Source organism: Stegodyphus dumicola, chromosome 12 (assembly GCF_044657685.1).
Source record: "Stegodyphus dumicola isolate Sdum_Otavi_A_Nest chromosome 12, ASM4465768v1".
NCBI lineage: Eukaryota > Metazoa > Arthropoda > Arachnida > Araneae > Eresidae > Stegodyphus > Stegodyphus dumicola.
In genome coordinates, this window is record NC_140779.1 from 21,177,991 (window position 1) to 21,200,424 (window position 22,434).

A 22,434-nucleotide genomic window follows, 5' to 3' on the forward strand; every position below is an offset into this window, starting at 1 on the left:
TATTTAAATTGTTGGATTACATGAAAATTAATTTTGAATGTAAGCACTGGAACCTTGTACAAAAAATATTGTTAATATTGTTAAAAAGATACCTCATTTACTAGATAGTACGTTTTCAGTCTAGTCTAAATCTTAAGATTTCACTTTTTGTAACTTCGCATTGATGCGTTTGGATTAAATTTTATGAAAGAACACGATTCGCAAATATTTGGAGCATTCGAAAACTTTTGAATCACTCTTTAGTTCCGGAGATTTGAAATCGATTTGTCGGATAAATGACGTCAAACATGACTTCAGAAAACAGGACGTTGTCATCTCCATTAAGCAATTAGAGTTAAGTCTTGCTGCAAAATTACTTTTTAGTTAAATCCTCTTAAACTCGAGCAGTTAGACATGAATAAATTGCATCGTAAATTATCACATCATTAAAAGAAAGAAGTTAAATCCGTGGTTCAGTAATTAACTGACAAAGTTATCCCAGTGCAGAACAATTAATTTAATCTAATTCGCAGAACGTGGCGAGCTAATTAAAATTAATGCACAAAACAGTTGTTTTAGCACCCCATTTGCTTTAACCCTGCTCACCTGAGCATTTTATATTCATTTAAGAAATAGCAAAAATTTTGGTGTAAAACTCAGAAAACTAAGAATGATAAATTGTTTTACACCAAAGGGAAAAATTTCAAATATAAAATCCATATTCTGGCCATGCAAAGAACAATGTTATCTCAGTGTTCCAAATTAAAACTATCTTTGACACAGTAACTTAATTTATGGACTGGGGACCACTTCTACCCTTAAAACAAACGCTGTCTGGTTTTTAATGGCATTTAAAAAATGAAATAACGAACAAGGAGCAAAATAAAATAACTACGACCTCTACCTAATTAAGCAGACGATGTTCTTTTCCTACTTTATTTAGCAGCCATTTTTAAAAATGGCGGACATGGTTCGTTCGGCTAGGCGATAATCAATCAACTGTGGAAGAGAATAAAAATGGTTACTTTTAACCCTCCGCGTATATTTTTACAAGCCAAATTAATAATCCTTGATTCTCTCGCTTTTCTTGACTTCTTTCGCCGGTGGATGTAGAGGGCGCTTCAGAGGAATGGGAAAAATGCGAGCTATAGTGTACTAAATTCTTATAAATTATGTTTTCGGCTTGCTACAGCTGAGAGAATTACTGCAAGAAATAAATAGAAGGAGTTTCTTTTTAATCCTGGATTTCGTTTGCTTTCCTTGTTTTCGTATATTTATTATAAATTGCATTCGTATTAACTGAAAATTTTGTTATTTATTTGTGTTGAACATAAAAGCTTAAGCAGTTTATTGATTGTACATACCATTTAGTAACATAGTATACTTAAATTAGTTTTATTTGTGAATTTGGGTACCGTTGACAAATTCATAATTTCTTACAATTTAACAATAGCAAATAAGGCAGATGGTTCATATTATAACATTCCATTTAATTAATTCTCTTTAGTTTCTTTCAATTAAGTGAATTTGTAAAGTTTACAATTGCTGAAAAATTCTTTTATTGTTGAGATCTTAGATTCCGATTCACTGAGCATGTCAAATCCTGAGCTGACAGAGCTTTGAAAAGACTAAGAATCTCTATAAGTCTTTGCGGAACAAAGTGGGAAGCTTTTCTCAGGACACTTAGAACAACATAAGTAAAAATCCTTTCCTTATTTCAATATAATGAATATTGAATCTTGTAGGAAGAATAAAGCTAATTTTTCAGAATAAACAAAATACTTTTATTTGAATTTTAAAACAGAACCAAAAAAAAAAAAAAAATAAATACTGCAGCTCTTAACTATCAAAATTTTAAACTCTTAACTACTGCAGTTAAAACTCTTACAACTATTAAAATATTAAACATTCTAAACTCTTTAAACAAAAATATATATAAAAATCTTTCGAATCCTCTTCTTGTTGCCACACCGTAAAATGCAAGTTCTTGTCCTATTATTTATATTTCACGTTCTCTTTAAGTCACGATCTTCACAAGTCATGATCTTTACAAGTCACGATCTTTACAACATAGAACTCACTAATTAGACCAGCCATGGAGTATGCTTCTCCCATTTAGGCTCATGCTTCCAGAGCTATCTTGGGGAAATTAGAAAGAGTGTAAGGTATATTTTAACTTTATATCAATTATTTTAATTTTAAAGCCCTTTCCTATTAATTCTTGTTTACACTTACAGCTCTCTACCAGAATGAGTTTTTTAGAATCTCGTTGAATGCAAATGCGTTAGAAGAAGTATTTAAGGAAGGTTCAACTAACTTAGAGAGTGGTAAGTATCCTTAATAGCGAATGTTTGCCTGCAGGCTAAGTCACTCTTGCAGTTGTTACGCTCGGCAGTATTATTACGTGCCTTTTGATGTTAGCCAGCTAGTTTTATTTAGGGGCTAACTACGTTAGGTAATTATGTCTAGCTTTGTCAAAGTCTCGCTTAGTTAATTATAGTTTGGTTTCTTATTTCTTATCCTGAGTTAAATCCCGAGTAGAGGCTTCGTGTAAATCCGAGAAGGGGCGGACTTCAATTATGAGTGAATAAAAGGGTAATCCTTCCTCGAGTCTATATTTTAGTTGTTTGGACTAAACGGTAAATTGCTGTACAAAGTCCTCTTTGTAGACTCTTCAATGATCCTGATCCGTTTTGCTTTAATGATATCAATCAATTCCTTTTTATTGCAGAGCTTTAGTAGGTTAAGTCTCATTTTAAAGTTTATAAGGAAGCCTCCAAAGAAATGTTGGGTGGAAGGTGGAAAATTTGTTGTGGCCGAGGCCAAAAACTGTTCTAATAGCTTTGTCAAATTGCGAAGAAGATGACCTTTTCAGTCTAGTGCTGCCATTATAATTTTGAAACGTTTTTCTCGATGTTCACCTGAGACAGAAGGTGTGAGGAACCTTATTATAAGTGTTCAGGCAAAGGCTGCAAAAATCATTACTGGGGCAGTAATTTCCAGGAATAATTTAAAATTAATTCCGAAATGTGGTCTCGAAAGGCCTCGGAAAAAGGAGATAATATAATGTAATAAAATTTACAAACAAGGCAAGAAGCCTTGTACCAGAATACGTCGTTAGGAAAACGTTTGAAAATTATAATGACAGACAGCACTGGACTGAAAAGGTCACCTCCTTCTCAATTTGACAAAGCTGTTAGAACAGTTTTGGGCCTCGGTCACAACACATTTTTCACCTTCCACCCAACATTTCTTTGGAGGCTTCCTTATAAACTTTAAAATAAGACTCAACCTACTAAAGCTCTGCGATAAAAAGGAACTGATTGATATCATTAAAGCAAAACGGATCAGGACCATTGAAGAGTCTCCGAAAGAGGACTTTGTACACGCTGTACGGATGGTTCCTCAGATGAAACAATCAGTAATGGAGGTTCTGAAGTATTTCTGACTACCACAGGTCATACTACGTATCAGTACAAAACTGGCGCTGGAGCCTTAGTCTAATTTCACCTGCGACCTTCTGGCAATAGCGGAAGCTCTTGATATGTATAGATCCCTTCCCATTTCTGAGCAAGCAAAAGGAATCGTTGTCTTCTGTGACTCAAAGACGACTCTAAAGGTAATCCTGGATGGAAGCTCCCAGATCACCAACGGGTTCCACTTTCGCCTAAGCAGCTTCAAAAGTTAAATAAGGTCTGCATTCTTCAGTGGTTGCCAACGCACGTCAACGCCACAGGTAGTGATAGTGACGGAGGACGTGGCCACCACCCCTTTACTATTAAGTTAATTAGCATATAGGGCCACGTCCGCCCTTATACAGAGTAAAGCCAGAGAGGCCACATGGGAGGCTTGCACAGGGCTCCCAAACCCAACGCCTGGACCATCCGGTTGGCAGTTCCGCGAACCAAATGCCACCGGGTTGACACCCGTCCAAAGTGCCCCGGTCCAGTGATTTTTGAATCTTCAAGAATAGCATTGTACATGGCTAAACAAGGGCAGATATACATTAATAGTTATTTACATGCTTCTGTTAATACATATTTGCTGACATGCAATCCAGCACTGTTACATACATATACTTTCTAAATACCTACATGACATTACCTTAATTTGCTTTGGAATAATAAGACAGAGCTAGTATATACACCTAGCACAATAAAAATAAAAATAAGAATAAAAATAAAATAATAATAATAATAATAATAATAATAATAACATACATTAGGACACGCTTGCCCACACTATATACACACATCGCAGACATACCTAGATTACTTATGCTTGAATGATACTGATTTACATTGAAATTTGCTGACATACTGACCAGTTATATTTACACATGGCATAAGTCTGGACCCATGTCCATTAGCTTATCAATTATATGAGTAATTTTGTTGGTCTGGTGTCGCTGCTTGACCATAAATCTGTTGAATGCCTCCCTGTTCGTCTGCGGGAACGGAATGTGCATTCCCTTCGTGAGAGGACATTCATGAACGTTGTGTTCTGCTGTGCCCAGATCGCCGCAGCAGCACTGATCCGAATTGGAGATTCCAAATCTCTCAAAATATACTGGAAAGGGCCTATGCCCTGTGATGTAATACACCATTTGTGGCCGTGCAAAACGCCACAGGTAACGAGAAAGTAGATAAACTGGCAAAGGTGGCTCAAAATCTCAAAATAATAATGTAAATGTCACCCTTTCGAACGCAAATACCATGGTCAAATACAGATTGAAAGAACTTTCAATTCCAATAAAGCACCAGGTCCAAAACATCAAAGGAGATGAACTTATAACTAAAACCATTGTCAGACTTAGAACTGGCCGTCAGAGAGGATTGAAAATTGACAAAGAGGGTAGAAAAACCTACAGGAACTGTGATAATTGCTCTAATACAGAACTGACAACTGCACACATTTTTGATTGTCCTGCCATCCTTGCTGAGTTGTTAAAAATTGGAAGTCTTGTTTAAGAGACTGAACTCAACGATGATAACATTTTGCAGATTGCCAGGGCTGTCATCCTCGCCCATGACACTATTTGAATAGCCTCTATCGTAGACACAACGGCAGCAGCGTCGATCCTTTTCAGATATTGCATTAAATTAAATAATGGCATTATCCTGTTTCAAGTGATTTATATAGCGATATTGCTGTTAGGCAGATTTTTTCTGTGTCAAGATTTAACTTTTATTTCCTTCAATTTCTTAAAGCGAACATATATACGAAGCATTTGCGTTTAGTCTGGTTTTGAATCTCCACTAAAGTAAAAAATACGACAGATGTATCATTAACTAATTGGATAAGTCTCTGTTAATTTGTACATTCGCCCAGATCAAGTCATATTTTGGATAAGAATATTGCGATCTTTTGGCTAGTAAAGAACTCGAGGAATCCCTATGAATCTCACACTTCCAAGTTGGATGACACACTGCATCTCCACTTTCTCGAAGCTTCATTCACTTATGGAATGTAGATGCATATACAATGGTAGAAAAATGCTTTTTTTTCCCCACGTCGAAGCTTCTTTTACGTCTAAATTGTAGATTCGTATACAGTGGCAGAAAATACTTAAGCCCTAAAGGGCGTTAGCTTGAATAGGCTATTAGTCTCGAAACAGGATTTGAGTTCTTCCGCTGTAAACGGCGAATTACTTTTCAAATTATTGCCACCAAATATCACTGCCCTGTATTATTTTAAAAGAAATTAAATAATGAAGAATCTACATGCGTGCATGTATGTTCCTCGCCCTCTGAAAAAAAAAACGAGGTCCCTAGAGACATCATAGTTTGAATAACGCAGTCCTCCACTCGAAGTGCCCCTGGAAGCCCGAATTTTGAATTCTGAATTTTATATTTGATAGTCTGTAAAAGTTTAATGAATTTGTGATTAGCAAACTCAACGATCTGAGAGCGAATAGGCGGGAACGAAATAAAATACTTTTATCTCCACACGGGCGAGAGAGACTGCATACAGAAAATTCTAAAGATATGCTATTTTTAACTATTTTGTGATTTGGCTGTTGAATCGAATTTTATGGGTAGTACGTACGAAGAACATGGTATTTCATAAGTAAAGTTAACAAACAAACAAACAAACAAAAAAATAGTAATCAAAGGACAAGGAAAAAAGTTTTGAAACCATGTTACTAAGAAAATTGAGCATTGATATGATAAACTGAGAAATCGGATATTGTAAATATGCTGCTGTTAAAATCTTTGAAATTTCGTTGTTGAATCGCACATGGTGTAAGTGAGAAGAAAATGATATTTAATAACATAGTTAAGATACAAAAGGAAATGGGTTAGCAGGAGTAACTGCAATAATAGACTGAAGACTGCGAACTGAGCGAGTGCGTAAAAAAAACTTAACCAATTCTTTTGTACGAGCCCACGAGCACCCTAGCGGTAAAATTATCGAACACTGGTATTTCCAACTTGGGTTTGATCCAGACGAACTGGCTGTCTGCATGAGCCTTTTCGATGTTTTGACCATGTGTAAAACTGCCAGTGTATACGAGCCAGTTCCTCTTAGAAAGTCTTCAGCGAAGGCAACCCACCTAATAGGGAGACAGCCCTAGTGTGCTTTGCTATAATCAATTAAATAAAAAAACCGGTGATCGGTTAAAATCTGAACTCTTTCAGATTTTTTTATTATTATTATTACTTTACAAAATGATAATAAACCACGCCACGTTCATAAAAATTACGGACTGGGAAATCGTTGGAACACCGGTAGTTTTGATCCAGGTTCAGATGTTACTGAACGGTCTGGCTGTATAGGAATTTTAGTAATATTCTGTATGCATAATGTGAATTAAGAACTAATTTCTCTTAGAAGGTCCTCCATGACGGCAACTTCCTTGTTATGCCGTTAGCTCTCGAGACTTGGCTATAATCCAAAGAATGAAATTTTATAAAATACTGTTACGTTTTTCTCTGACACCAGTTGTTACGTTATTTTCTTCCTTCACGCTCGTACGGGGTTCGTAGATTTAGAGTGAATAACGACGACACTTGATGAAGTATCGAAACACACTTTATTTAGCCAATATTAAACAGAACGGCTCCAAAGTCACGTTTTACAGTCGTCGGAGAACTACTGTACACTCGTTGGAACAGTCAGCGACACAGCCGTCATGTTATCAGGCAATAAAGGTGGAGACAACTTCACTGCAAAGTACCAGAGTCCATTTCCCGACTCTGCTCGGTCGTTCTCGGAACTCCACGTACTCTCGAGACTTTCCACGCTACAACTTGCGATGCACTCGACGACACACAGAGCACAGCTCCCGACTCTTAGGTTCAGTTGTTCCCAGAACTCAACACACTCTCTCGACGACGCACTAATCGCGATACACGAAGAGACTCTTTCGATGCACTCGACGATCCACTCGGCACTTGCCGCCCGGCTGTCAACTCGATCGACTGCGCACGGACTGACTAACTCGAGACTAACTATCTCGCACTCACTCTCCGCGTACCAGCAGGGTTTATATAGTTTTTGGCTTGTGTTCGAGAACATTCTGGGCTAAACCGGTAAGAATTCGTGCCAGAAGGTTCTCCATCCGTCCATGGCATATCGCGAATTTTGTCGCCAAATGGACGATTTTTCTCCAAATGTGGCAACCATGCTGACCCTTGCTATTTTATGGCAACCCTAAAACTGCTTTGCGGGGAAGCTACCTTACCGCGCCTTGATATTTTGCGACAATACGAAACAGATGAGTATATTCAAGATATTGACCTTACTAAGATTAGTTTTAAAAGAACTCTGGTAGCAGCAAAAAACGTTCTGAATGTGGTCATAAAAACAATTTTGTTTTAGATTTATATTATTCTATATTCGTCATTCGCATATTCGAAAGTTGAGGAACGAAATAAAATTAAAATTAATACATCTAGCGTAATGTTCTTTGCGTAATTAAGAATTCATTATTTACTACAGAATCTTTGCTATGGATACTACAGATGGGAGCTGAAAGGGAAATTATAATAAATCGGAAAAAATAGTCGCTAGACTCTAACTTAAATGATGTATAGACGATGATTAAATAATAAATGACAACGGTATACGGACACCTGTCATAAACTGTATACTGTGATCCACCAAACATGTGCAGGAAATTAAATTGCAAGCTGATTCAAACACAAAATACTTATGGAGAATTTTCTAGTAAAACGGTAGTTTTCACATTCATCGCATGTATTGCAAAAAATATTAGAAATGTGCTAAATATCCTTCATGATTTGCATCCAAATGCAAACAAAATTAAAAGATTTAGCCTTAATAATGGTCAACAAAATAAACTTTCCTTTCATTATCTTCGTTTTATAATTCCATATCTCCCAATATTTTTTCTTTTATTCATAAGAACATATTTAACGTACACTATTAAATTGCTACTGAGTTTGAATTAAAGGATTTAAGCCATTATATATTAATTGGAACATCCATTACTAGAGCAAGGACTAATTTCAGCCATGTTCTGATTGCGAATTTACGCATGCGCAACGGTGAACGGTTTTAGCAGTTTCAGAGTGAATTATCTGCTCCCTTAATTGCAAATCTTTTTATTTTAGTTTCCCTTTTTTTACTAGGAATTTGAAATATTTTACTTTTTCCTCCCCCGAAAAAGGTAGATTTCTAACGATTTATTGGTTGTAGATACAACCGCCGCTTAAAACTACGGAACTTCCAACTTAATTGGCTGGCTATTAGGGAGAAGTCTTGTAATTACTACAACTCAATAAAGAACCTTTTGCTGTTTAGGCTGAAGTAGAGGTTTAGGCTCGCTTTTAATTTCATTCACTTGATACAAATTTCGATTCCCCCCCCCCTTTTAGTTTATTTCATGTTTTGTATCTCAGTACTAGGTAGGGAAATTAAGTTATCTTAAAATCTTTTTATTTCAGTCCTTTTTTTTAAAGTACTCAGATTTATGAGTCTGGTTTAGAATTGCTAATTTTCTCCACTGTATAATTTGATTTGAAAAGCGATAAAAAATAGAGAAAAATAAAATGTCTTTTTCTCATTTTTAATCGGTTTTCCAGATTTTTTTTAACCTACTTTTGGGTTATATGTGGCACTGTATTCAATGCAACTCATAATTTAATAATATGCGGTTACATATAAAGTTTGATGTTTATCAAGATGTGATAATAACCACAGAAATTACTATTTAATGTGTAAAATAATCACAGAAGATGTAATAATAACCACAGAAATTACTATTTAATGTGTAATAATAACCATAGAAGATGTAATAATAACTATAGAAACTATTTAGTGTGTAATAATAACCACAGAAACTACTATTTAATGTGCAAAAATAACCACAGAATATGTAATAGTAGTCACAGAAACCGCTATTTAATGCATAATAAATATTAAACACAGAAACTACTATTTAATGCATAACAAACACAGAAGCTGTAATTATAACCACAGAAACTACTATTTAATGCATAATAATAACCACAGAAGCTGTAATAATAGCCACAGAAACTACTATTTAATGCATAATAATAACCACAGAAACTACTATTTAATGCATCATAATAACCACAGAAGTTGTAATAATAACCACAGAAACTACTATTTAATGCATAATAATAACCACAGAAGCTGTAATAATAACCACAGAAACTACTATTTAATGCATAATAATAACCACAGAGGCTGTAATAATAATAACCACAGAAGCAGTAATAATAATAACCACAGAAACTATTATTTAATGCATAATAATAAACACAGAAACTACTATTTAATGCATAATAATAACCACAGAAGCTGTAATAATAACAACAGAATAAATATAACAACACACATAACCACATATACTACAGAACATGTAATCACAGAACAAATAATAAACGCAGAAATGTAATAAGAGTCTCAGAAACTACTATTCAGTGTATAATAATAACCACAGAAACTATTATTTAATTTTTAATAAAAACCACAGAAACTGCTATTTAATATGAAATTCAAAGTATTTAGAAATACCTTGATTTTACGTAACAAATAAACTCTGGGTTTCAAGGCCATTATATTTATCATTTCATTCTGAGTACTTGCCCACTAACGGCCGAGAGATAAAGACGATGCACACTGGAAATTTGGTCCGAGTCCCACGAACGAGCTGGTTACACGAGCGTTTTCGTGGTTTTACCCAATCTATAATGCGTCTACGAGCCAGTTTTCCGTAGTAAGTCCTCCAGGAAGTAATATCTCCTCTTAGGCAGATAGCCTTCGAGGCTTTGCCGCAATCACATAACCCAAACCAAACCATTTTGAGTACTTACAATGGATCTGTAAAAGCACAAACTTCTTTCCAAACTAAAATTTTTATATGGATTCCAAAAATTAAAATTCTCGCATGAAAAGGCCAAAAAATTAATTTTTCTCCTTAGCCTGTTATTATGAATTAGCACGAATAATTAAATTTTTGTGAGTGAAATCAGATATAGAAACGTAAATTTTGGTATTATTTTGGTTTTCGTTAGGTTATTACACAACCATCAAATTTTGAATTATGTAGTATTCCACTCGAACACCGGCATCTGGAAGTCCGAATTTCGAAATTGTTTTATTATCTATTTTATATTTTGCAAAACTTTAACGAATTTTTGTTTAACAAATTCAATAATTTCAAAACGAGTAGTGGCAACACACTTTATGGAATATAATAATTATCTCTAGCGCGAGAGACTGTCTATGGGAAATTCAAAATACATCTGTTTTTTAAATATTTTGCGACACTGCTGCTGAATAAAATTTTATGTGACATAAGTGCAAAAAAACGGGATATTTAATAAATAAAGCAAGCACACAGAATGTTAATAACAGAAAAACAAAAATAAAAGTTTCATAAAGCCTACTTAGCAAGAAAACTAAGCCCTGATATAATGAACTGAGAAGAGACTGGGGGAAAAAAAATGTATGCCAAATATTAATGCTGCGTCGGTAATTCGGTACACTGCTATGCTGTTTATAAAATACTAGAAAGCCCGGCGGTCATACGAAATGACCGCTGTTCTAGATATTATAAATTGTAATTAAAATGATTTGTGCAAAGGTGTCTGCTAATTCAAACTGAATTACCCAGGGCAGGCGGCGAGGACGCCCCTTTGCTTATTGCCCCACGGGTTTACTCCCTTCTACTTGTATTAAGTAGAGTGCAATGAAGGAAACCACTGGCGGTACATTTCTTAAGAGCCACCGCTAGCTCAATAAATAAAGGTAATTTAAATAATAAAATGTTAATTCACACGTCAAAGATCTCTTAGTACACAACATTTCTTGTGTAGATCTTTCCATCATTTTTAAGCTCGCCTTGCAAAGGACCATCCATTATTTTTAATTTTACGTCCGTTCTTTCACGAACTCCTGAACAGGCAACATAAAGTTGACCGTGTCCAAATGCAGGCTCAGGTAAAAAAATGCCAACACGCTTAAGCGTTTGGTTCTGAGACTTATGGATGGTCATAGCAAAGGCAAGTTTTACAGGAAATTGTCTACGTCTCAATTTGAAACGGCAACCCTGTGCCGTGGCAACTTCATCCCATTGGCTAGTACAGTTACGCAAGCAACCAATAAACTATCGGCGACAAACAGACACTTAAGCCGCAAAGATATATATGGGGTGAAGTAACATTATCTTCTTCGAAACGGCTGGCTTCCGGGCTTAGCGAAGCACACCGTTGGATTCCGCAAGTCCGTGGCACGCCATTTTGACCATTTGCGTCTTCGTGGGACTTTAATTATCCGAGATATTAATTAAAAACTAATTTTCCCCTACGTTTTCCCTACATTTTCCACTTTCTTTCTTGGATTTTCCCTATTAGAAGGATTTGGCTATGTGCCAAATTCTTCTTTACCGAATATCTACGGAACGGCGACGAGTTGAAATTCGAGACGCGTATCCTCGGATTCCAAAATATTCTCCGAACCCATCGATACCGCTCTTATCTTCGTGCGACTTTAGTCAGCCGAGATATTAATTAAAAACTGCGGAAACGCTAATTTCCGCTCTCATTTTTCCGAGTGGCAACAATAAACTATCGGCGACACACACTTTAGCCTCTTATATATTTGTAAAATATTTTAGTAATTTTGCTGTTGAACTGTAGATGGCGTAAGCGCGAAGAAAATTATGCTTATTAATAAAGATAAAAAGAAAAACAAAGGGTTTGGTTAGGAGTGAATGTAACAGTAAACTGCGAGCTCGACGAAAGCATAAAATTCTTAACAACCATTTTGGGTGATGGTTAAAATCTGAAATCTTTCATATTTTTTATTACTTTTTAAAATAATTTTTTTTATGCGGTAAAAAAGTAATAAAAGTAAATTAATAAGTTAAAAAACTAATATGTATAATAACTAAAAAACAGATTCATTGACTTCACCAACAAGCTCGACCCTTTTTTTATTACATAACATAATAACAGTATTTATGATGAAACTTTACAGTAGTAGTAATACATAACATAAATGACATGAAAGTGCCATAAATTGTATATTATCTATTACTAGCCGATGTACCCGATGCCAGTTAAGTTAGATTGATAGTAATGCATTTAACAACAGAGAGAACGATACCGCTGTAATCCTTTTCTAATAACGATGCAAAGAATACGATTCACTGTCATACATTTTTCACTCTGATGTGAAATGGAACTCACATTTAACATTTTCGATAGAAAAATAAGGTAATTAACTTTCATTATATCAGCAACAATGGTATGCAGTTTTAAACGAATTTTCTCTTTCTAATCAAATGATCGTAAAAGCTCAAGTTCCATCCAATATTTCACCTATATTCAGTTTCAGTCTATTAAATGTGGCAAAACATTTATCATAATTGATCAGAAATCAATTACGCAAACAAGCAGACATTCTTCTTTATATGTATAGACTTTATAAAATTTACAAATTTTTGATTAACAAACTCTACTATTTGAAAGGGAGCAGTGGCAACACTTTTCGAAATAAAGCATTTTTATCTCCAACACTCGAGACTGTTGTCTCTCGGAAAAATAAGCGCGAAAATTAGTGTTTTCAGAGTTTTTAATTAATATCTTGGCTGATTTAAGTCGTACGAATGTGGGAATAGTCGAAATGGCTTCCCACGAATTATTGGAATCGGGAATAATGTATTTAATGTTCGGCTATGGTATTTTTATTTCATCGTAAAACTTAGAAATATTTTATTAACAAACTCTAGGATTTGAAAGCAAGCAGTGGCAACAACTTTCGAAATAAAGCAGATTTTCGTTTGCAGCTTGCGAGACAGTTGCCACTCGGAAAAATGAGGGCGAAGATTATCGTTTTTCCGAGTTTTTAATTAATATCTCTGATTTTAGCTATTTGGTTTTAAACAAGTGGACGTCGGCCTTTTCCAAGGCCCAGAAAATAATTGTGGAAAGTTTGGTGACGATAGCTGTAGTAGTGAGTGAGTTTTTAGTCGACAACCAAACATACGGACTTTCTTTATGTATATATATAGAGAGAGAGAGAGAGAAAGAGAGAGAGATTACAAATTAACGATATATGTTACGAATGATGATTATTTCAAGTATTATATTTTTGTAACAGAACAAATTTAGAAGTTCTTTCCTCAATATCATTGATATACAATAATATTGTTGCGTGCATTACGTGTTCGTAATAGATGGGAATGCGCACAAAATGGGTGATATGGATATGGATATGGAGAAATGTGGTGGACACCCATTGTTTAACCATTGCCAATGTGGGTATTGTCCAGCCACACTAGATATCCAGATAAATTACACCCCCACAGGACTTACAGGGGATCCTGCCAGGCGTTGCTTACAATGCTTTGTATTTTACCAGCCCGCTGGAAGTGCCTTTCTTTTTCCCTTAAATATACACTGGTGTTTTTACAGTTGGTGCCTTTCGCACTTACATGCTATGGAGGGCAGCTCCAGGTCTGCTTGCATATTATGTTTTAAGTAATAGCTTTGTTATATTACTTTAGGTTGTGCTGCATAGATCAGTGCCTCTTGTGGACAGGAAGTTCATTATAATTATGATTTTTTTTCGGAGATGGATGTTCTTGATAGCGTATCTAATAAAGGGAGTCACTTCACTCTCTGAATTCGGGACTTTTAGATGATGTTCTGCTGTAAGGGAAAATGGGTGATAGTTTGATAAAATCTATTTTACCATAATGAGATACATTCCGAAAGAGAAGAAAAGGAAGAAGGACCTTGCTTGTTTGCATTAGCTGCACATAAGTCACGTGATCTCTGACGTCATCTGAATCGTTTGTTTATAAAAGGTACACATAAGTCACGTGATCAATGAAGTCATCGGAATGTATCTCATTCTGGAAACTCGCATAGCTCTTCACAGTACAATGAAATTACTGTTGGTGGTGTTCCTGGACCATTTGAACCTTAAAAGGCATTAAAGAATATATAAGACGTATTATTGAAGAAGATGAAATAAGGAGAGATTTTCTTTTTGGGGGGGGGATACGAAGACTTAACCTAATAAAATATTGGTCAAGTAAACTTCCTGTTACTGTGGAAGTTTTAGGTGCGTAAAAACTAATTTAGATCCATTTTTCGGTTTGTATTTTCTACTGAGGAAAAGGTAGTAGTGAAAGATGAGGTATCACCGAATGCATGCTGTTGCCAAATTACAACAAGTGATAAATAACTTATTATACAGAAAAAATGTGGGCTGATCTTTACAATATGGTAACTGGTAGTTTGGCGACATTTTGGAGGCGATAAAGGTTACTACTTGGGACTTTGGTAATAATGTTAGCAGTACTCAGTTCCGATTACGCATTATTTTGTGTGAGGGAAATGAGAGATCATGTGATATGTCATGTGATATTAATGGACGAATTACGGTTCTTTAATCGGAAAAGGGGGGAAATCGGGAAAAAATCTGGAAATTTTGTATTTGCCTTTAATCTGTGTTGTGTGAAACAGTGTTCGTTAATTTTTGGATCCCATGGCCCTAACTAAAGTGAATTCGAAATGGGTATTTAGTGGGATTGAAAGGGGTAGTAATAAGTGTTTCTTTAAGGTTGTGCGAGATAGAAGTAAAGATGTTTTATTAAGTTATTTATTTTACCTGGTACCTTAGTGTGAACTATCGGCCACGTAATCAAGATTCTGAAGAATAGGTAAGTTAGTATTTTTAATTATTTGAGGATATTATTTTTATGCATTGTTCTAAATGTAAGGTGGAAGTAAAGTAATTTGCGTAAACGTGCATGGAAATAATTTAAATATTTGACACTAAGTATTTGTAACCATTTGTAATGAAGTAAAGGTATGAATTAATTAATGACTTTTGTAATATAATAGATAATGTAGAGGTAAAAGTTTTTGGATATTTTATTTATTTTATACGGGGAAATGTTCATATTTGGAAAGGGTATGTACTTTTTCGCGATAAGGTAATTTCATCTATGTTCTTTTTACCGGGTTTAAAGATTCAGAAAATTGTTATGCATTTTCGTGAAATTTTTCTAATTTATGAGAAAAAGCAGTGTACATGGATATAGTGAAGAGTGTGCGCAATGCCATTTTTGTGCAATTCTGGGATGTTTTTTAAGTAAAAATAAGTCGACGTGTACATGGTTTAGTGATATTTTAATTAAATGATAGTTATTTTGTGAATTTTATGTTTGTAGGAATTTGGTATACGTTTAAGTTGAAGTAAACGTGCATGGAAATAATTTAAATATTTGACACTAAGTATTTGTAATGCTTGCGGTATGAATTCGTTGGTGAAGTGTATAATATAATAGATGATTTAGAGGTAAAAGTTTTTGGATATTTTATTTATTTTATATGTGGAAATGCTCATATTTGGAAAGGGTATAAACTTTTTCGCGATCAGGTAATTTCATATATGTTCTTTTTACCGGGTTTAAAGATTCAGAAAATTGTTATGCATTTTCGTGAAATTTTTCTAATTTATGAGAAAAAAGCAGTGTACATGGATATAGTGAAGAGTGTGCGCAATGCCATTTTTGTGTAATTCTGGGATGTTTTTTTAAGTAAAAATAAGTTGGCGTGTACATGGTTTATGTGTATGTGTTATTTTGAAAAACGCGTAAGGAGTATGGTATTGTGCACTTTTTCCCAATTTTGCAGTGAATATTTGTCATGATTAAGCAGTTTTGTTAGATAAAATTTCTAGCATAAGTGTAATTCGGCTAGTAGATTGTTGGAAGAAGTGTTCAGTAGATAAAAAGAAAAGAAACATGTCTTTATTTCGTGAAGACAAAATGGCGGCGGGGAAAAAAAAATAGAGGGTTGCTGTAGGAGAGTTGGTCGCCAAATTTTCGCCAAATAAACGCCAAGTTACCATAATGTAAAGATCAACCGAAATGTGTTTTCAAAAATATTTTCCCTGAAATATCTCCCACTGTCTTTGCCAACACGTTTTGGCAGCATATATGTTTTTAGGTGCCAAAAAATTCATGTAGTATAGGTTAATGTGGTTGGGTTGGCGTTTATATACAATACTTATCATCATGTGCCTTTAACTGAAATTTTCAGAGATGATGAATTATTTATGGTTAGTTCTATGCATTTGTTTGTAAAATAAATTTCCGATTTAGAAAAGTTCAACTTTCCTTCTACATGATGCGCTTAATGGTCAACATTTCTTTCAGTTGAAAATCTGTCGACAACAAAAATATCTTCACTTAAAATTATCTATTATTATTGCATCTAAATTAGACTTATCTAATTTAGAACCTTCCTGCTTAGGTTTAAGAGATAAAATTTCATCGTCAGTGAAATCATGCAAACTATTTCATTTAGCATTATTTTCGTCATCAGATCTTACAGTTCTCTATTCCTGGCTTTCAAATTCGACCAACTATTTGCTTGACTTTTAACTTTTTTTCTTTTTTTCGTTTGATGTGTTTTCCATCAGCTTTCATTTTATACGTGTAGCTGTCAAATTATTAGCTCATCCTTTCTATCTGTGTTGCCTAGGTCTACTTATTTAGTTTTTCTTCTGCATTTTTCTCTAGTTACTTTCTCTAAATAAATAAATGTTCTTCTGCCGTAAAATTTTGCATTCTCTTTTCTATTTGCCTTTTTCTTTGGTGCATATATTTTAAATTCATTTACAAATATATTAATGTAGCTGGTTGAGCTTTTAAGTATAATATGATTTAGGACGTTTAAAGAACATTTTTAAAATTCTCACTATTCATTAGTGTTCTAGAGTTAGCTTTCCGTTTTACTTCCTTGTACGAAGTAAAGGAAGAATCGTAATCACGAAAATTTTCGTGTATCATAGATCAATAGAAACCAATTTGACCTATGTCGAATGCAATTTAATTTGTGTGTGACATCTTGTACGTAAGGACACTTTTTCCGAAAACGAGTTGCAAAAAGGATTAAAAGTGGATTCAGAAGAGATTTTTTCGGGACGTCTGTACGTACGTACGTACGTACGTATGTATGTATCTTGCATAACTCAAAAAAGGATAGTCTCAGAAAGTTGACACTTTGTATATAGGACTGTTATAACATATAGTTGTGCACCTCCCTATTTGGTTACAATCAGCCGCACCAAAAATTTATATGTACACCCACTCTTTTATTCGGCTCCGTGAGATAATTTGTTTTTATTCTTCTATGCTGGTAAATTGCGGATTATTGGCTTTAAAAATGACTGAATTATGTTGTTGTTATCTTCCGGATAAAAATTGGATGCCTGCATGCAATAGTGATAGAATTATACACAATTTAAAAGTTGTTTAATTGCGGGTAAGCGTAACTGTTTTACCATAGCAGGCATATTTGTTTACATTTGAAACTTAGCAGAACAGTGACTTATGTCAGTTTCTGCACCTTCAGCGTCTTTTTGCCGAGTAAGTAAAAAGTAACCGTCAAAAGTAAACTTTCAGTTTTGTGTACCGAAAAATCTGGCTTCTTACCCGCGGGCTGAGTTGCTTGTTTTTGCGTAGAAGCTCTTAATTTGAATTGTAAAAATTGTTTTTTCAATTGTTTTAACTGTGTTTTGGTGTTTTATATTTTTCTATATTATTAAATTTCTGATAAAGATATTTTAAGGTTTTGTGTATTTTTGCTTGCCTCGAGAACTGAATTAATTGATTGAGAAATACATCTCTGATGAAATACGAGGGAATAAGGTTAAATGAAATGCAGGAAAAATGCGCATAATTTAATATTCAGTGTAAGGAAGTCGTGGTGTAGACATCAGTCTTGGTGTCACCTTGATATTTGCAATCATGGTCACCTGACCAATTCTTTTTATTTTTGACGTCAAATTTTGATGCAGATCCAAAATCCTGGCTCTAAAAACGCTCTCTGAAGAGTAAAGATGTAGCAGAAAACTAGCAGGAGAAAGGCGAGAGAGAGAATGCGACAAACCTACGATGAGATGCTGTTTCAGAATGATTTAGGTTTGGTTCAACTTTATCTCTATTAAATGATAAAATTTGGGTTCTCAGAATTTAAAGTTATTAATGGCTGAAACGTTATGTGAGTGCCTGTGTCATTATCATTATGCAAGAATCATAAGAAAGATTAATTTTGAAATAACGCACTTTAGGTCCATTTATTATATGCAGTTACTATTTTCAGGGAGGGAAGAAGAAATAACTAAACAAATCAAAAATTAGAAAAAGGGACTGTATCAAATCAAAGTTAGTAACGTATCTTTCCTACCTTTTTCTTACGCGCATACGCGCATCAACTAGAGAACTATATATGTAAACAGGGCATAATGGACTTTTAAAATCAAATCAGCGCTAACGCTGCTAAGAATATAAACATAAGTCTTAATTAATAATTTCGATTATCTTCTGGAAAATGAACAGAAAACCTAGTACGTTGTTTCAAACGAACTCCTCTTTTGAGTAGGCCCATGGGCAACAAGATGCACTGCAAGAGTATCAACTGAGTAAAAATTCAAATTAAAACTTTTTGGCTCTTTTTTAATTTTTTAAAATTTTTAATGGCGACGGTTTCTTATTTGAAAGTACGTGGAATTAAATCCTCACCCCGTAGTCAAGTTGTTTCCCCCCCTTTTCTACACGTACAGTTTTAGAATGTTCTGGAGATATTTAAAGCGAACTGGATTGGCTGACGTCATTTCTTGGAAGCTCCGCCTTTCCAGAGGCTATAAAAGGACTCGCAAAAGAATATCGGGACTTTTTCTTTAATGTCACGATGCAGTAAACTTCATACAAAAGTTATTAGTAATTCTTTTTTATTTACTCCGGACATGTGATTTTGTAACTGCTATTTTCTCCTGAAATATAATAAATGGGTCCTGTTTTTTAAAACTTATCGTCTGATAATTTAACCTACGATAAAAGCTGGTACATCATATATATATATATATATATATATATATAAGATATAAATTATAAAAGAAAACTCTTAACTTTAATTTGTCAATAATCCTTTTTATTCTCCATTTTATTCTGGCTGTTTCCCTTTTGTGATCTAAAGTAGAAATAATTTATAATAAACATTTCTAAACTGGGTCTTTCCAAAATCCGTTTCATGTTTGCTTATGTAATTCTGCAATGCGGATAGCTCAGTTCAATTAAAAAATCTTTTGACTATTTATCCCATAGAACTTTGCTAAATAGTGCATGCACTTTTTCTCGCTTTCCTCTAGCTCTGTTAGCATGCATCGCTTTGTTCTCAGCTGTTAAATTAAAACAGTTTTTAAAGAAAAATTCATCAAATTAAAATTTTATCATATATTTTATGTCCATTATATGAATTTAAATCTGTATCATTATATGAATTACATTTCATATGAAATTTACAGTTATTTTAAGTATGACTCTTAGAATTACGTCTTACTCGATAGAGCTTGCTGCTAGAGATACTTGATTCCCCATTTGCGATCAAATATCCAAACTAAGTATTTTAAGTAAAAATCCATTTCAACGGTAAAAACATCAAAATAATTTGCTGAAGAAACTATATTAGTGCAGCAAATGTCTAAGTTTCAAAATATTCTACAATTAAATTTCTTAAATTACAAATAATAGAAAATTATACCATTCGTGTATTTACATTTTAAGAAACTCAAGCTTTCTATGTCTGGAAAATCCTTCGTCATTATAAAACGAAATTTCTTAAAAGGATAATATGTTGCCAATTTTTTCTAAATAATATAACATTAAATGTGCTGAATATCGTTTGCTTGGATAAAGTATACTTATAAAATACGTACCCCTAGTTTTCCTTGCTTTTAGAAGGGGATACTAGGAACTAGTTAAAGAGGATGATAGTATCAAAAATACCTTTCGTTGATAATAAAAAATATGATGCGGAGACCACATGACTTCCTTGTACGAAATATTAAATTATACTCACTTTTTGCTGCATTTCATTTAAACTTATTTCCTCAAAATTTATTAGATATGTATTCCTCATTCAATTAAGTTCTCAGCAGCAGCAGAAATACATAAGACCTCAACATAGCTCCACTAAAAATATAGAAAAACACAAAACACCAAATGCAGTTAACATAATTAAAAAGGAAATTTTTGCAATTAAAATTAGAGTTTCTATGCAAAAGCAAATAATTCGACCAGCAGGCAAGAAGGCAGATTTTTCGGTGCTCGAAACTGAAAGTTTGCTTTTGGTCCCACTCGGTAAAAAGACACTGAAGGTGCAGAAACTGATTTAATTCACTATTCTGCTAAGTTTCAAATGTAACCAAATCTGACTGCTATGGTGAAAAAAAATTAGGTCTAGCCGCACTTAAACAGCGTTTAAATTGTTGATGTTTCTACAACTATTGTATAGAGATTAACTAAAGGCATAAAAACCTTAAACGAAAGATAAGAACAACATAATTCAGTCTTTTTTAAAGCAAAAAATGCACATTTTACCAGCATATAAGAATTAAAAAAAACCTGAGCTCACGGAGGTGAGTAACAGAGCAGGTACATACATATATATTTGTAATAATAAAATTCCATAGTCAAGAATAATCTTAAAATTCTAACTGTATGTTCTTTTTATTTTTAATGGCGACGTTTTCTATTTTGAAAGTACGTGGAATTAAATCGACAGCCCCGTAGTCAAGTTGTTTTTCCCGCCTTTTCTACACGTACAGTTATAGAATGTTCTCGAAATATTTAAAGCGAACTGGATTGGCTGACGAGGCTGACGTCATTTCTTGGAAGCTCCGCCTTTCCAGAGGCTATAAAAAGATTCGCAAAAGGTATATCGGGGCTCATATAAACATTTAGAATTCTGAATGTAATGTATCAGTGTATAGGTCAGTGATTTTAGAATTCTGAATGTAATGTATATACGAGCTGAGTTATAATATGAATGTGAGTTTCTTTTTAGCGAAGGCGACTGTTATTGATTTTTGCTTGTTCTTCTCGATATGGCCAGTAATAGCGAACCACCAGATAGAGGCAAATTTCCTTGGCATGCTACTTTCAGCGATTATGATAACGATAATGATTCTACTTATTCGAATTATTCGAGAAAATCGACTACATCCAAAGAGATGCCTGTAATTGCTTCAGATGACTCGGCGCTTCAAAGTATACTAATTTCTACTAAGAAAAGTAAATCCCAGAGAAAAGAAAAGAAAACTGCAGGAAGTCCGAAGAAAATAGCCGATAATACTAAGAAATTCAAATCCTCCCCTTCAAATTTTGAAGCAGTAGTTAATAGTGATGAGTCGGTTCTACCGAACCGGGTATTTTGTAACGGGTACTGAAAATCGGTGCATCCAAGTACCCGTTACTTCAGTACCGAAATCGGTACTTTTCGGTATTCGTTACTTCTGTACCGAAACGAGTACTTTTCGGTATTCGTTACTTCTGTACCGAAACGGGTGCTTTTCGGTATTCGCTACTTTGTAACGAAAATATGCGTCTCTTCTCGATATTTCGGTATTCGTTACTGGAGGATCGATGAGGGTTCAGCTCACTTCGGTTTTAGTACGAGGACAGTAGTATTTGGTTGTATTTGCGAAATGGTGATATGCGCTCCTTGTGTCCATGAATGGTCTGCTCCTCAGACACTTCCGTAGTTGACATATTTTCTGATATTCAAAATCTTACTCCGTACAGATAAAATCAAACACGTGGTGACGTGGCAGAGTTCCTTCAGTGCGCAAAATCGTTAGCTGCGTATTTCGGTACTCCAAATCGTTACTAGGGCACTTTGGTACTCCAAATCGTTACTAGGGTACTTCGGTACTCCAAATCGTTACTAGGGTACTCCGGTACAACAAACCGTTACAAGGGTACTACGGTACAGCAAACCGTTACTCCGGTATTTCGTTACTTCGGTACTCCAAATCGTTACTTGGGTACTCGGTACTTGAAAATGGTTTTCGGTACTTTTCAAAGTAACGGTTACTTGAGTAACGGGTATTTTGTACCGGGTACTTGTCTGTACCCGTTACTCTCGTACCGGGTAC